General features: G+C 42.8%; 2 long non-coding RNA genes across 2 annotated transcripts in view; one reads left to right on the top strand and one right to left on the bottom strand.

The window, feature by feature from the left end:
* The window catches only part of LOC144753060 (uncharacterized), a 37,202-nt gene extending 27,543 nt beyond the window's left edge, over positions 1–9,659 (top strand). The window contains exon 3 of the long non-coding RNA XR_013594187.1: positions 9,442–9,659. This is a non-coding gene — a long non-coding RNA (uncharacterized LOC144753060). The remainder of the gene's footprint in view (positions 1–9,441) is intronic.
* The window catches only part of LOC144753061 (uncharacterized), a 473,043-nt gene that overhangs the window by 63,021 nt on the left and 392,271 nt on the right, over positions 1–17,751 (bottom strand). The gene's annotated exons all lie outside the window — the stretch shown is intronic.

Consider the following 17,751-nt stretch of genomic DNA (forward strand, 5'->3'; position numbering starts at 1 on the left):
ACCACCTGGATATACTAAAAGGATGATGTGAGGATGCGCAGCATTCTCTTATTAGGTCAGGCAGTGGAGTTTGATGCTCACGTGTACACAGTGAATGTTCACTATTTCTCTACTATTATTCTTTAACAGGATTCTAAAATTGTTTTGAACTACAACCATCTATGAAAAACACATGCTGTAACAACTGAATTGCTGCTGTCAAAGTCACACAGTGCAGCATTTGGTATTTTTTACCAATACAGAATAAAAAAATCACAGTAAAATAGTTATTTATATGCTTACATGACATATCACAATGGTCTCACAAACACACTTTTCAGTCACACACATACTCATATCTGCAAAGTTTCCCATGCCTGATAAGCTGCGATAGGTCACTTTTTCCGGGGACTTGGAGCGGCAGCGTTGCTTCCCTGTGAAATGGATCCAAAAAAGAACGAGCACGCGAGTGGTGCGTGCGCGTGCGCCACAGTGAGCCATTCAATTGTCTGGGCACGATAATAGAAACCACTTGGCGGCGGTGTGGGTAACCGACACCAATAGGCCATGGGCGAAGCAATACACTCGCCTTTGGCCAATCGTGTGCTGTCTTTGTTAAAAAGATGCACGCAAAGGCCAATAGCGTGGGCCAAAAGGAGAAGCACATGCACGAGCTTGTGCGATTCCTAGGTCAGTTTTCAAACCAACTGCAAGAGAACTCTCACTGCGCGAACAGTGCTGCGAACTGCAACGCTAGGCGCGAGACCTAAAAAGAACACAAGGTGCTCCCCTTGTTGAGGAATTTGTAAAAATGAACAGCAATGAGAACGAAGTTAAGTGGTTTGTTTTAGAAAAAACATTGCTGTCCCTGAGGGGTATGACATAACATGAAAAAAAAATGTTGAGATCAATTTTTCATGTTCTACTTCAAAGATGTAAATTTGGATTGAAAAATAGCGAAGAGTGGAAGCATATTATTGGGCCATTTTGGAGCTAAGCGGTTACAATCATTTTACCTATTTATCAATTAAAGGAAGGACATGCCTTTTTTAGCTATTTTTAGTGCGTTTTAGCTATTTTTGGACGTCCTTGTCAGCAGTAAATTTTGTATATATACTATTTATAAATACAATTTCTAGAATTATATTTTACATTTCGATAGCATGGATAACATATGGGTAGGCTGTGGGGTTTTAGGTTTAAACCTATAATAACTGATAAAACCCCACTGAAAGAAAAATAGCCCTCACCGGTGAAAACATATAAACACTGAAAAAACACCTGCACAACCACAAAATAAATGCCAATCAAAGACAGAAAAAAGAGAGTGAAAGAGTAATTTTTTTTCTTCCTGAAGAGGTCAATACAATTTAACTTTGTTATACAAGCTAGCAGTAAGAAAGACTGGCTAACATTATTCTGCTTGAGTTTTGTTCTTTAGGGATGCCACTAAAATATTGTTTCTCCTTCCTTTTACTTTTTCCAGTTTGTGACCTTTGGTCTAAAGATGCAGGGTTTAGTTTCACATTTTAGGTGTAGTTTAATTATTTTATAAACTGAAGAGAATCAGGAAATATCAAACTCATATTTGATATTTTAGCTGTATTTGATTCTTTCACTGATAGGTAAAATGGCTTGTTTCATAAAAATCTTTCCTAATATGTGTCATCACATTTACCCAGAGAGAATGGGTAAAAACCCTTAATACATCAGACCATAGTTTCTAGTGGGTCAGTATTGATAGTAGGTGAATTACCAACACTTCAGGCTTTAAACATTCAATGCAAGGTTTAGTGACAAGCATGGTTCCCTCTAACCTGCGCGCCTGAGCGGCAGCGCACACCTAGGTTTCCCTCCGCGCAGACACCTACTATCTGCGCGCACTACAAAGGATTCCACGCATTCAGTAAATACTTTACTGGAGCCTCTGAAGTGCGGCTCCTGGTGATGCTGCTCCGCTTCCAAATGCATTTCTAAAGACGTGTTTTTCATCTTTAGAAATGCTAATGGGGACGTTTAAATGCCTGCAACGCTGTCATAAAACAGCAGGAGACAATTCCCAGAGCTTTTTCTGCAGCCCTTGTCCCGTTTGCAAAGTCCACGGACCTCTGGCTCCTCCACATAGCTGCCAGGGTTTCAGATTGCCATGTGTGACATCTTTGTGATTCTAGAGTAATTATGAGTGCATTTCAATGACTATGAGTGACACTGAAAATGTCATTATAAATAAAATTGAGACCATTTTTGCTGAATGTATAGAAGAAATCTTTCAAGCTTTTAAAGTGAAGTAAAGGGGGTATAACATATAATTAAACTGCCGTTAATCAGGTCACAAATGGGCAATTTGGAAAGTACCAGGGATTGCGACTGCAAGGTTTAACGTCCCAAAGAAACATATGTGTTTACCTTTCGTATTACGCACTGTGGGACACATTTCAACTTGGAAGGAGGAGGAGGCACGAAAGGGGCATCTCCCACCTTACGAATAGTGATGATACTTATCCGTGCTTTGAGGGGTCCCATGAATCAGAAGCTGATTAATGATGCAAACGTTTTGTGAATTGTTCTGATCTGTTCCTTTGTAGTACGAGGGCATTTTACATCCCTGTAAAGAGAGCCTGAGCTGTAAACAATCTCTTTTGTACATTAAGAGATGTTCACTAAAAAATCAGCTTCACAGATTTGGGATATCCGTAGTTATCACTAACATGGTTCCCTCTAACCGAAATCGATGACATTCAGAAACTAAAACAAGATATTTATCCACTGTACCAGTAAATATATCGATCCAAAACATTAGTATTGCTAAATCTCTCTCATGTAACAGATAGCAATGGCATTACATGCTGTGTCAGATACGTTCTTTTTTGTCGCCCGACTGATCTGAAAAAATAATGCCTGCATGTTCGTTTTTGTATGTGATTAATTTTACTGGTCAGGCATAGGAAGTAGAGCGGTGTGAAAGCCCACGTATTTAAGATGCAACACCATACTTATTGTTTAGGTCCAATAAAAAATATAGCATCCTACAACACTGAAAAGGAAGCTAGTAAAATTTGCTTTACTAGAGAACCCATAATAATACGTTGATTTTTTTATATAGCATTTTTCACTGCACTTTTGGCGCTTCTCACTTCTCTATGTAACAGGTGTTTCCTAAACTAATGGCATTCAATTTATCGAGAGAAAAATCAAGCAATGAAGACAAGGGGAACACATAAATATCAGAGAGTTCAACCATTTGAGCAATGAGAAACTAAGTTAACTACTGCAAAATGTAAGAAATATAAACTACTTTGCGTTATCAGACTCTAGCCAATATTGCAGACGAAAGATAAGGCACACTAAAAGCTGCGTGACTCGCAGACTCACACACAGCGACATGATCAGTAAGCACAGCTGCATTCGAAGGCTGAGAGTGGGAGACATGCATTAGGTCACAACTAAGCAGGCAGCTGTACTTATTGGGAAGACACTGTGATTGACATGAGCCACACTTTACATGTACAACTGGGTGAGATGTTCACCTATGTTTGCACCGTCTGTTTCCATTAGAATACTTGCTCAAAATTCTTTGCATTTTAAGAAGATGGCCTAATAAATGGAAAGTAAACTGTGCCATTTAATTGGGCACCAAGAATAAACCGGACACAGCCTACGCTATTTTACAAGACACTCTAATGAATATTTGATCCCAATGGGATATAGTTTGCTGTGCTCTGATAGCTGATCAGGCTGGCCGGGCAGACTGAGGGTTTCTGGATTAGCTAAGTGAAGAATCCACCTTCATGTGCGGTTTCTGACTTTTTTCCCTCTGTATGTAAGGAAGAGAGACCTGCAGCTGTCAAGAAACAGGGGGGGCATGGGCCCTTGACCAAGAAATAAAACAAGCCACAAACTGCTTCAGATACCCGCTCTCCCAAGGCTCCACTGAGAGACACCCAAGGTGCAGCGGAACACAGGCCATGAGGATATATCAATATAAAACTAAACACTGACCTGACTGGGAACATGGACAACAGCAATTGGGGGGCCCCGCTGGCCGTAAACAATGATTATGCTGAGTACCGTTGACTGACTGGCTCAGTCCTGTGGCAATGATTCTTCTGCTCAGCCCTGATTACACACATCTATCCATGATGGCGCCGGTGGGGCCGGGTCCGGTAGCAGCTGCCAGATACCACAGGTGTGCAAGCTACTAAAAGTTTTGCGGCAGTCAGCCATGGGGATGGTATCACAATTGGTCCATCGGCCAACCTTGATCTGCGTGGCGGCCCACCCGCTCCCGCCTCAGGAAGCTGAAGCCAGGCCCATCTAAAGTCACTAGCCAGTCAAGACACTAGGTAGCAATTGGGCTCTGACCCATCCTCCTCTGACGTTTGGGATATCGCGGCATGTTGGTGTATTTGTAACATTGTAGCACACCACTCTCTACAGCTGAACTAAGCTACAGCTCAGCCAAAGAGCACCCTTAGTTTGCCGGCAGCAGCGCACATCGCACGCTGCCACTGCAGCTTGTATGGTGCTTTATAATTATAGCAGCGCTCTCAGCTTTATAGCTGAGGCGCTATAATGCATGACTTTGCATTTCACTGCGGTGATGCGGATCACCACACTGAAATGTGTTAGTATAATGCCTGATGCATGGTACTTGGCAGAGCTGCCTCTGCCTTTTGCTTTCTCCTTCTGTGTCTGGCTGTGGCATCACACATGCTTGTCTGAGGCCTTATCAGTCGGTATGCTGGTTGGTCTCAGTTCAGCAGCCTCTGCTATTTTTGCTGGCTATTCACCTCTGCAGTGACTTGTTAAACACTCATCACCAGCATGCCTCTGACCAGGCCACCTCCTGATTTCTCCAGTTCTTCTCTTTTTTTGCACTGTGTGGCATCACTGGCTTCACATGTGCATTTACTGTTTGTAAGATGCTGCGTTCCAGTACAGCACCTTCAGCTGTTATTGTTAGTCAGTTAACCCCTTGGGCGCGGCCGCGATTCTGCGCCTGCGCAGCACTTCTGAAGAGTGGGCGGGTTCATGACGGCCCCTAGCCGTCATCAGCACACACCCAACGTGTTGCATGACGGACGGGGGCCGTCATCAGCATGGAAGGGGTTAAATATGTAGTGACTCCTAAAATGCTCCCTACTGCATGCTGCCATTCACATTCGTGTCTCCCGCCTCAAGCTGCTCAATATGTTAGTTTTTCATTCCACTTCTCGAAACTGTCCGGAGTGCTGCAGTAAGTGCCGATGACACTTTGGCAGCGATTACACACACAGCAGCAGGGCTAGTTCTAGGGTTGATTTGGAACAAGTGAGTGCCCTTTTCGTATCTTTTATTAGTGAAACAGGTTATTGCCAACTGCATATACATGACAAAGCAAAAGATGAACAAATAGGGCAAACATTTTAGGCGTAGCAGAGAGTACACTCTAAGTGGCAACTGAAAATGCCTGCCAAGGCACTAAGTACTTAAAAGATCATCAGGCGTTTAGGTGCATTTGGGGAATGATTTCGTAATATTACTTATCTGTTATAAAAACAAACGTCAAGTACTTCGGAACGTGAGCCAGAAAGCAAGGACTGTCCGTGGACTTCCCAAACAATAGGTCTTTGCCTTTGCCCACAAATCAGTTCACAAAGTTCTCCCACTCACCTCCATTAGAAAAGTTGCTAATCAACATATTTCAAACAATCATAAGCTTTTGTAAAGTATCTTTATTTGAATCAATCAATCACTCAGCATTTTTAGTGTGCAGCGCTGTCACCCCAAAGGATACCTGGGTGCTGGTATGCAAGGCCTCAATCAAAAAGCCAAGTTTAGAGTTTGTTTCTGAACTTCACCAGGGAAGGTGTCCTGGGGGGAAGGAGGGGCACTGGGCAGCAGGAGGAGGAAAACGGCAGGAAGCGGGCAAGAGACGAGCAGAAAAAAGCAAAACAGAGAGCAAGAAGTAAGCAGAAAAGGCAAACAGAGGGTGAGAAATGAGCAGAGAAGGCACCAACCGAGGGCAAGAAATTAAAAGAAAAGGCAAAAAGAGGGCAAAAAATAAGCGGAGAAGGCACAAACAGAGGGCAAGAAATTAGCTGCTTTGTTTAACTTTATTCTTGGACACATATGTCTGCCATTTTTAGCAGATAGCATGTTGTATTTTTTCTACTTTTATTCTTTCAATTTATCTTGAAAATGTGGCTCAACTTGTGTATGTGCCGGAATATGGTTGTGTAAGTTGGTGAATGCAAGAATGAATAAGTGATTTATGGATGCATAAGTGCAAGGATAATTGACAGGGTGCATGTGTGATGACTTATTCAGTGTTTAAACCAATCAGTGACCAAAAAGTCACTTTAAATTAAAAGCAAGGCTTATTGACAGTGCCAATGCTTGTTATTTACCTATAAGTGGTAGCGGATCGACTTGCCTTGTTGCACATCTTATCACTCAGTTGCGCACACAGGCAATTAAAGAGTGCACACCAACATTCTATTGCCGCACATAAGAAAGAAAAATTAGAGGGAACATTGGTGACAAGTATATATATCACCAATCATCTGGGATAGAGGTGAAAACATGACACCAGACTTTTGGAAAACATGGAACGCAGTGTCACTTGTAATGCTCTGCAAAAAAAGGTTCTTTCCAAGTTCAACAAAGATTGGAGTGATATTGTTTGTATTTGCAGTGATTCAGCTATGTATATAAAAAAGTTGTGTGATGACCTGTCAAATTGATACCCGAGCTGAAGTGATTCCCTGTAGGAGATCCTTGCCACTTGTTAGGTGGTATGCTGAAAGCATCTTTATAATCTTCAGCATTAATAAGGGATGCTATTGACTTTTTAGTCCATTCTGGTGCACTGTTTTCTTATGCACAGGAACTAAAACGCAAATATTTATCATTTTGTGCTTTATGTGGAATCAAAGAAAGAGTCATCCCAACTGTGTCCCTTAGCTGATGGTTCTCATCCCAAGGGGCTGTGAATGCTGAGAGGGCCTTTTCACAGAAGTTTACATGGGAAGGAAAGAGCGAGCGCACATGACCCAAAGACTCACTGAAGAAGTATTGTATGGTGTACTACAATAAGATTAATTTGCAAAAATCTATTTTGACCTCATATACACTATCTGTACACTGTTTATATACCATGTTCTTTCAGTGCAGAAAGCAAGCAATAATAAAAGCAAAACGCTCTATAAACACCGGAAAAACACTTTTTCTGTTGTTTTTAGTGGCACGAAAATGTGTAACCACTGATAACAACTGTTTTTTAAGATATTGAAAACACTGAAAAAAAACCACCAGAATTTACCAAAAATAGAAACTGAAAACAGGAAAGCCTACATTTGGGGTTTCATTGGTATTTTCCTGTTTGAGGGAGTTCATTACATGAGACCATTTTAGGCATATAGATGTGCTTTGCCAGAGTTAGGAGCATGAGCTATTCTACAAAGGACTAGTCCAAGATGGCGATTGATTGTTTTCGTTTTTTTTTATTGTAACATGGCTGCTTTAGTTTTAAGTCCTGCCCCTCCTATGATGGAGTAGGGAATGTTCCAAGTTATATGGAGGTCCATGATTTATATCCTTTTCATGATGGCGATATGTTTCAGGTGAGTTCCATTACCGGTTGGTGTTCCATATTCATGTGGAATGTCACAGTGCAGTCTTAAAGGAAGGATAATTCTGAACACACAGGCGAGAAGTGAGTTGTGTAGAGATATTAATATGATATGGTGTAGAGATTAAAGTGACACTAAAGTATGGATGTACTGCTCCGATAGTGGAAAGAAAGAGGAAGGAGTTCTGGATGTATCTAAGGGGAACCTTCCGATTATTTCTTGTTGCCCTCACATATCCAAAAGAATGTCATTCTTCATCATAGGGCGTGCTCCTTGTCGTGCCTGCGCTGCGAGCCCCAAGATGGGTCTCTTTGTCGGAAATCTTTTTATTTTTAGCCGTAATGAAGTATGCATGTGTGAGGGCATAGAATGTGTGGGGTGGAGTGAGTTTATGAAGTAAGATGAAGTGACGCTAAAATTGTATATTTTAATGTGGATGTTCCCTTGGCAGGGTTAAAACGAATGAAGGGAGGTGATTATGAGGTCTCAAATGGCCCCAAGTAGCCTGAATGAGTGGGTGCGGTCAGGTCAACATGTTTCGCACCTAATGGTTCAGCCGGATCTTCGGGGCTTCCTCGGAACCTAGAACAAATCCTTACCCCACACCTAGAAAATGATGTGTAGTGTCAGGTACTCCCTATAGGAAACTACCTCGATAAAAATGATTGTCCAACCTAAATAAAACAAGAAATGTAGAGAGATGTCAGGCAAACCAGTTGTCATTACTCATGGTAGATGCGTACTTCCATATGACACAACATTTCATTTATGGCCACAAGATGCCCCCATTCACAACTCAAAGATGGTGGTCGCTATTACTTTTCCGACTGTCCACACACGCAAACTTCATTACAGCTAAAAATAAAAAGACCTCTGACAAAGAGAACCTTTGCTGGGCCCATAGGGCATTGCAGTGCCTGCCCGATGAGGAGCAAACCCTATGATGAAGCATGACATAATTTTGGATGTGTGAGGGCATTAAGAAATAATCTAAGGATCCTCTTAGATAAACCCACCTCTCCTTCCTCCTCTTCTTTCTTTCCACTATAGAAACAGTACCTCCATACATTAGTGTCACAGTGTTTTTGGAGCATGTGTACTGGACCTTTATCTGCTCCCAGTCCCCAGTGTAGAGATTAATACCAAGATACTTTTACTGATTACTTTAATTTTTTGTCTTTATAGAGTTTTGTTTAAAAAGGGCTTCTTCCTGTGGTTTGCTTGGCGTGAAAAACGTGAATCACCCAATTATACTTTTAACAGAGAGCTTGATAAAAAAAAGCTGTCTTATGAATTAATTTTCTTTATAAATTGGATGATAGCGATAACTGATTGTGACTTTTAACCAAGTAGTACATTTATATATTTTTCAGTGTTGAAGTGATAGCCTAACGCATACTGATTGGTGAGTGATATTCTTAACAAGAATAGGTGTTTTATGTCTATGCAGCACAATCTGTTTACTTACTGTTAATGGAGGACCTAACATCTTTAAGATGAGACATTAAGTACCATCTATATTATGAGGAAGAATTATGGATTAGATACATTAGAGAAAAGGGTGGTTTTAGCTTGTCAAAAGACACAATGGACAGTGATGTAGGATGTGTATTTTCAGATCGGTAGATCTTCTGGGTTGAGTTTCATAGAGCCTGGATTGGTTAAACAATTATGTTGCCTCACATTAGAGATGGGCATTATGTTTCCCCAGATCCTTCAAATTCATTGTATATTTTGACGGTCCACAGGGCGGTATTTTTTAGCAATTTGGGCTGTGACTATGTGCTTTCTATGCAAAAAACTGTAATCATGTTATATGTTTTTTAATATGTTTATGTTTGTTTTTCAGCAAATATTTGTGTTCATTTTCTGTTCGTATTATTGGAAACGCAAATGAGATTTAAAATTGAAGATTAAAAAAAGAAAATTAAGTCCTGAGGAAGGTGGTTTGAAACAACTTATTCCACCGAAACTCATCGACGAACTCAAAGGACACCTTTCTTGTTTTACGTTTGTTGTATAAATTAAAAAATATGTGCATTTGATACTCCACGATTTGTTATATGAAAGTCAGATACATAAATAAATATATGTATTTTTATGAAATCTTGGTTTTGTCTATGTCTCGTATCTTAATGTTGATACAACTTTTGATATATAGATGTTAGTTTTTAATAAATAATATTGTTTTGAATGCTGTTGTATATTTGAGTTTTTGCACAGTTGCACATGGTCTATAAGGTTAGTCACAGTTTTGCCTCGGGTAGTTGCAATTTTTTCTATGCTCAATATATAATGTGTAACACTGTTATTTTTTAGTTTGTATACCTTTTTCGGTTTTGAACTGCAGAAAAGAATTATAAAAGTGAGGTGTGGTCGAAAGCCTTAGAAAGCAGAATTTCGGTAAATAGTTTCTTCTGAAAGAAGGAACAGCACAAAGAAGTTATCCCATATGCGGGGAGGGATTATCACCCAGCAGTTTGGGGTATTGAAGCGTTGTGCAACTTTTCCTAAACTCCTTTTCAGGTAGGAGGTGGGTGTGGTGGCAATGAATGATAAAGGAAGGGGGCCAGTGCCGAACAATAGTTGCTTTCTGGAGAAGCAATCATAGATTCATAGGTAAGCTATTCATATTAAATGGCCAGTGAAATATGTCACTATAGGGTTCAAACCTAAGCAAACATCTTCAAACAGCAGAACTTTCTGGAGTGGCAGTTGTTTCTGATTGTTAGTGATGGTAAAGAATGGGTTTATTCTTGTTCAGTCGCGTCCTGTGCAGGTAAGAGCGGTGCGGCCGGGTTTGGGGGCGGGGGGTTCACAGACGATGACAAGGAGAAAAAGTTAACACCTTAACTGTGCCGAACGTTCCGCGCTAGTGCGGAACGTTCTATTGCGTGGGCGGGGCCGCGACGGCCAACGGACGTGCGCAGCACTCCACAGGTAGTGCACGCGACGGCCGTCGCCAGCAGCCATGAGGTTAAATACAAAATTAATTTTTACTTGTCATCGTCTGTCGAAATCCCCTCCCCGCCTGGCCTCACAGGCTCACCACTCTTACCTACATGGGCCCAGCGGTTCTTGTTGTGTATGAAGTTCGAACAGTGTGTGATAGAGGGGAAGTAGTGCGATAATGGCTCTTTCTAATATCAGGGAGTGATTCTCTGTGTAATCTATTGAAAGGGCTAGACCAGTGATACTCAAAGTACGGCCCGGGGGCTACTTCCGGCCCTCTTGACCTTTATATGTGGATCCCCTGGTAAACAGCAGTACTAGCGGCTGTCTAGTTGCTGAGCATTAATATTCAGAAAACAAACGTTAAATAAACGGACATGCATTTACTAACCTGCAAATAAATGCTTGCCCGTTTATTTAACATTTTTTAGACCGACTTACACAAATCTTGACCCACTCAGACCCCAAACGCCACCCTGCTGGCATCAGTGCGGCCCTCGGTCACACCACAGACTGTATATTGTGACCCCTGGGCAGATGTTTGCAAGTACCCATGGGCTTGACTATGGTATTTACAATGCCATTGGATTGTTGATGCAAGTTATTATATCTCGCACCATGTGGGGAGATTGAGTGTGGATTGTGGTGTGCCTGCGTTTGGCTTTAGGCTCTACTGTAGTCAGCTGGGCGAGGGCCCCTCTACCTGTTGCTCCTTGTTTTACCGTTATCTATTTTGAATAAGCATCTTCTTGACAAAGAACTTGTTGGGCCTCGTTCTTTGCCACTCAGACTGGGAACAGAAATCATTCCTGGAAAACATTTCCATGCCAGCCTCACAATGAACCCTGAGGGCGGGCCTGGCTTCTGTGGATGGGCCCTCTCGGGGCAGCAGTACAAGGGCCCAGGAATCTTGCCCTCAAGAATGTTTTAGAAAACATTTGTCCTTCTGGTGCATGCTGTGGGGCACATTTCTAATATATAGGCTAAAAGGTCTTGACTTTTAGAGGCAGCTAGCCCTGAAGGGGAACTAATGAAATAGTCCAATACTTCAAGGCATGGCACTGAGTCCAGGAGCAACATGCCTCCACAGCAGAGACTCATGTATGTGTCTATGAGGCATAAAGATACTGAAAGCTGGATGCTAAAACTGAATGCTCACCAGGCAAACGTGTGTCACGCAAGTTGCTATGTGTGTCTAATACAGTTTGTCCCACTGAACACGAGGAATGCCGCCAGTATTAATTCCTGTGCCAGATTATATTGCCCATCACTATTCTTGTGCTATTTAAGTGTCCATCAGAAATGTGTTAGTAATAGTATGGTTCTAAATATGACACCTATCAGGAGTGTAGCTTAAGCCCCTGTGTACCAGTGAAAATTCCAGCCCTTTGGGTGATCAGTGATGGTTAAAATGGTGGAAGGGCGAGATTTTGATCGATACCTCATCACTATTGATCCAAACCTCGATCTGGTCGACTGAACCTTTGTTGCCTGTCTTGGAGGAAGAAAAGTGCCCCTCTCTGCAAGTTAGTTCACCCAATAAAGGACTCTGCTCCCAAAGATCACAAACAACTTCTAGCTTTCAAAAGTTTATTGTAAGGATATGATAAGCTGCAAATACAGGCATCTCAGAATGAGATTCACGAGATACACAGGTCCAATTACATACATGTGCTCTCGGAAAGCCCTCAGACGAGCAACGGAAATCACTAACACAAGTTCTAAGAATAATAAAGCTATCAGCATTGACGCATATCTCTCCTTCATTTAAGTTGGAGGAAAACGCACAGGTTAGGCTGTCCCTACCCTGCTCTAGATGGTATCCCTACTTAACCAAGTCCCAACCTAACAAAGGTGTCAGCAGTGAATGACCCCCAAGGGAAGTCACTCACTCTAAGTCTCTTGGTGAAAACCTATAGTTCTCCAGTCATGACCCCTCTCTGCCTACCCATCCGCTCTCTAAAGGGTCCTCAGGTATCTGCTCTAACTCCACCCAGGGGTGCTGTCCCTAATACAAAACAGTCAACAACATTTGAGACGCCCCTTGCGAGACGCCCCTCACGTGGTGTAGCTTCTGGCTTTTTCCATGATGCTTTGTATTGGGCCTCATACGTTAGAGTTGACCTTGCTCCTCAGACTCTTCTCCGGCCCGCTGATACCCCTTAAACATTCCGGAACCCTCCTCCATGTCTGGGCCGTCTACTGAACAGACCTCTATTCATTCATTTATAATTGGATCCCCCCTTTTCCTTTGCAGACAGATATCTGCAGCTAAGAACCCAACTCTCATAGACTTCCAAAAAAGGCTTGCAACATTTCTCAGCCCAGACATGTACGTGCAAATCGATGTTAAAACATTTCAGGCCTACAATATTTCTCATCATGATTATAGCATTCAACTTCTTCATTAATTAAAGCATGTTAATACTCTTATTCTATTATTCAGTAAACATCTCTATAAATCATGGCCCATTTAATGCAATGACCAAAACATTAATACAATCTGTGTCGTGAAAAGAAACACCTTCCCTTTTAGCTCTGGCCCTGAGGCCTACCACATTCTGCGTTTAACCACATACCATCTTACATTTTAACAGCTACACGACATGGATTCAGAAATAATCACATCTACTAAAATCATATAGTGTCACACATTTCTGTATTAGTTCCACTTCTACTTAAATCTCTACATTAGCTATACATTCAGAATATAATTACAGATACTATTAGCACTCATGGCATTTCTCCTCATGATTTGTGCTTACTACAGGTAAGTGTGATGTACTCATACATTTAGGTCAGTTTGCGCTCTCTCAGTTCCCCCCTTTGATGACCTCTCGGGGTCATCACTAACATTTAAACTGCAGTTATTGCTGGCATGATTTGTCTCTGCGCTTCCAGAGCCCTCAGGCTCCTGTACTGATTATCTTGTATGGCAGCCAATCTCTGCAGCTGTTCTCTTTGGGCCCTTTCTGACCTTCTTGCTCTGTACCATTTGAATACCCTCACCAATCCCCACAATATAATCCCACAGATCAATATTATGATGATAGGTTTTAGTATATACCACACAAAGCTTTTGCCTAAGGTGGAAATCCACCCTCCAACTTCACTCATTCCATGGCCCACCTTTTCCCAGACATTTTCTCTACTCAAGTCTTCGATCTCCTTGTGAATATTAGTTATGTTCCTAATAACTTTCTCAAGGGGCTTCGAATTGTCTGGAATGTAAGTACAACATTCCTGGACCTTCAAAGCCTTACAGACTCCGCCCTCTTTTGCTAGTAGGACATCTAACGCAAGACGGTTCTGAAGAACCATAGCCCTTATCGATTGCATCTCTCCTTCTACCAGCATTAAGGACTGAGCAGTGCTGGCAGACAACCTGTCGACAACTGTTGCCAGTCGTCTAATTTTAACATCATTAAGGATTACTCCCAAAAGAGGGAACATAGCTCCAAAGACATCTCCAACCATTTCTGCATCTCCTATATCTCTCCTTCCCCTCGATGATGTCTTGCCCTCAATGATCACTAAGTCTTGTGCATGATATATTTTGGGGAAGACAATTGCTAAGTAACATGATCCATACCAGTTGTCAGGTAGTCTCACGTAGGCATTTCTTCCACATACAAAATACACATTTGGAATCACTTGCATTCCCTTCAGGAAATCTTTAGTATAGTACTCTATATTGAAAGCATGTTCACAGTCGACTTCTCCCACGTATACATTTTCATAATACGTTTTGGCTCGGTGAAGACATAGCTTTCCTCTCTGCGTCTTATCTAAAGCTATTGGACCACTACTACCCTTTCTCTTGTGTGCCTTCTCTTCCTCGGTCCAATCTGTTTTCCATTGTCCTGATTTTTTCAAAATCTTTTGTCTCCTGTAACGATCATCCACCTGCCCTATGAACTTCTTCTCGACTTCTGACACCTTGCATGTCAGGTTATTTCTACGGGCATGTGAAGTATCTAAGGTAATCCAAGGAATGAAGAACTTGGCCAATCTGTCTTCACTCTTCCAGTAGTCCCATTTGTTCATCTGCTTATAATTTGGGACTTCTGGCAACACTGAATCATAATTGGAAAAATAGTATTCGAAACTATCTCTCTCATAAAATATACTAAGCAATAAGCTACATGTAATGCCATATGTCAGCGGGAGGTGATGGTATCTAATGCCTTCATCTACAGACGCCGGCAACTGCATGCAGACGTAACAATCCTTAACCTCCATGGCATCCACGTATTCATATAAAAGTTTAGCATAAGCATTTGACCTAAAGTCTCCTTGGGACTCATCTACGTGTAACCTGCGGGCTTCTGCAGCTAATAACGCTTTCTCTTGAGTGTTTTCCCTTTTCTCACCAGCAACAGTAGGTGTAAGCGTTTCTACAGAATTCACATCAGTTACCTTTGCCTCTTCCTCATGTCCCTTTACATAAGAAATTGTTACCACTAAAGCTATTAATATTATCACTCCTACTATTAGTGTACCTATTATACATTTAGCTCTGCGGTTCTGGGTGCCGGCCTCCATTTCGTCAGACAATATGGCTCTCTCTTATCTTAGCAAAAAGTTCTTTTCCTCTCGTTCCTTTACAGTCTCTTTTTAACCCTTTTGTCTTTAGAATCCACACAACTGGAAGCTGACAACCTTCTTCGCAAAAGTCCTTTAACAGTTCAATAAAGACAACCCTAGCCCTTCTCCATCAACTCAAGGGAAGTTCCCTAAAATTCTCTGCTTCCTGGGCGCTAGGTAATCTTCTTTTTCTGCTTGCTTTATTTACAAAGTCCTTTAACAGTCTACTATCAGGTTTGTGCCTGTAGCTTCAATAGCATAGTTCAGTATTTCCAAACGAAGATTGTGCTCTTCATGTGCTGTTATCGTTGTACCAAAGTCGGGGAATTGCAATTCTGAAAGAAACATGTGTTTTAACTTGCTGAGGCGGGGAGGTCTGGGGAGCATGAATGTTAGTGACCCTTCTTGTTCGACTCCGGGTACCAACAGTCGTATTTCCACGGTGACAATGGGCTCAGAACTGGACACCACCACCGCTCGGATCCTCCCTGTCTCCGGTTTCACAGACATTTGTCGCCAGATATGTCCACTCAGGTGTGGAGTATCTTCTGTTAGGCACACGCACTCTTCTTGACCTTCTTCGGTCGGGTGCTTCAGCGCCCTGAGCACCTTCTTCCGGGTCTGAGTCTTCTGATATCGGAGGAAGGGTTACCTCTGGAGTTGACCTCAGGCTAGAGCTCCTTCTTTGCGGCCAATTAGCTTCTCCACGTGCCCTTCTACTCCTTCTCCTTCTTGTCTGTTCTCGCTCTCTGTCAGACCTGTCAGTGTCTGACTCGTACTCCCAGCTACTTTCTCCTTCTGTAGCGTCTTCCGTTTCGCTGTTGTACTGACCGTCCTCAGCTTGGTCAGACTCGTTCCCTGCTTCCGCTGGCACCTCTACAGCTTGGCTAGCCCCCTCTATGGCTTCTCGGTCCTCTTCTGGACGTCTATCCGAGAGAGGAGCTGTTTCTTCCCGAGGTGCTGGAACCCTTCGCGTATGTGACGCGTGGATCCAATTGGGCAGGCCTCCCACCTTCACAGCTGTGTTCGTGATCAGAATGATCTGGAAGGGCCCACGCCAACGAATATCCAAGCAGCTTCTTCTCACATGTTTTTTCACCAGGACCCAGTCCCCAGGGTACAGGTCATGGCACGGGCCCTGGCACGATGGAACCTCGGCAGCCTGCACCTGAAGGGACACAGAACGAATGGCGTCAGACAGCCCCTTACAATAGTCCAGGATCATATCATCTGTGATATTTAACAGTGCAGTAGTTGGGACAGATGGCAGCCTCATTGCTCTCCCCATTAACACCTCATGTGGTGATAACCCCGTTCTTCTGTCTGGGGTACTACGAAGGCTCATGAGAACCAATGGCAGGGCGTCAGGCCAACTCAGGGTCGTTGAGGAACAAACTTTGGCTATTCTGGCCTTGATCGTGCCATTGATCTGCTCCACAATTCCTGAGGCTTCTGGTCGGTAACTGCAATGCAACTTCTGATCGATATTCAGAGCTGCACAAATCATTTTCACAAGCTCGCTGTTAAAATGTGTTCCCCTATCTGATTCCAAAAAGGCCGGCACCCCGAAGCGCGGAATGAGTTCCCTAAGCAGTAACTTGGCCACTGTGAGGGTGTCGCACCTACGTGTAGGGTATGCCTCAACCCATCTGGAGAACACACAAACAACCACCAGGACATAGCGGAGGCGGTTGCACCTTGGCATTTCAATGAAATCTATCTGCATTCTATTGAATGGACCTCCAGACCTTCCTATGTGGCTCAGTGCAACTGGTGTTCTTTTTCCTACGTTCAGCTGCTGGCAGGTTACACAACGCTGGCACACTGCTTCTGCTGCTATTCTAAACTTAGGATTGTACCAAGTCTGTCTAAACACTCTCAGCATAGCATCTCTCCCTAAGTGTACGGGACCATGTATGAGTCTAGCCATTGGACTCACCATCTCATTGGGCAACACTGCTCTGCCGTCTGCTGAGACCCAAAAATGGGACTCACCCATTACACATCCTGCCTTTTCCCATGTTTCTTTTTCAATATCAGGAGCATTTTCTTGCATGTTTGACAGTTCATCCCAAGTATCAACAGTTTCCAGTATCATGGCTAATTCAGACCTTACATTTATTCCACCCACTTCCACCTCTGTGAAAGAGTACCCTTGTTCCGCGCAATACCGCGCAACTTCATCAGCATATCTATTGCCTTTCGAAACGAAGTCCTCATTTCTGGTATGTGCGGTGCACTTTACAACTGCGATACCTGCTGGGCATTGCAACGCCTCTAACAACAGGCGCACAAACTCTCCATTGCGAATGGGAGAGCCTGAAGAGGTCATGAAGCCTCTTTGAGACCATAACTGCCCGTAATCATGAACTACCCCATAACCATATTGGCTGTCGGTGTATATGGTGACTCGAATTTGATTGCTGGCCAAGCACGCACGTGTCAAGGCAACAATCTCGGCTACCTGAGCGGAGTGTACTCCTTCCAGGCACCCAGCTTCCACAACTCCAGCAATTGTACAAACAGCATAAGCTGCTCTCAACTGCCCAACTTCGTCTCTTACACATGAGCCATCGACAAAGAAAATTTCGTCTGGGTCGGTCAGTGGCTCATCTACGAT

This window comes from Lissotriton helveticus, chromosome 5_1 (assembly GCF_964261635.1).
Source record: "Lissotriton helveticus chromosome 5_1, aLisHel1.1, whole genome shotgun sequence".
NCBI lineage: Eukaryota > Metazoa > Chordata > Amphibia > Caudata > Salamandridae > Lissotriton > Lissotriton helveticus.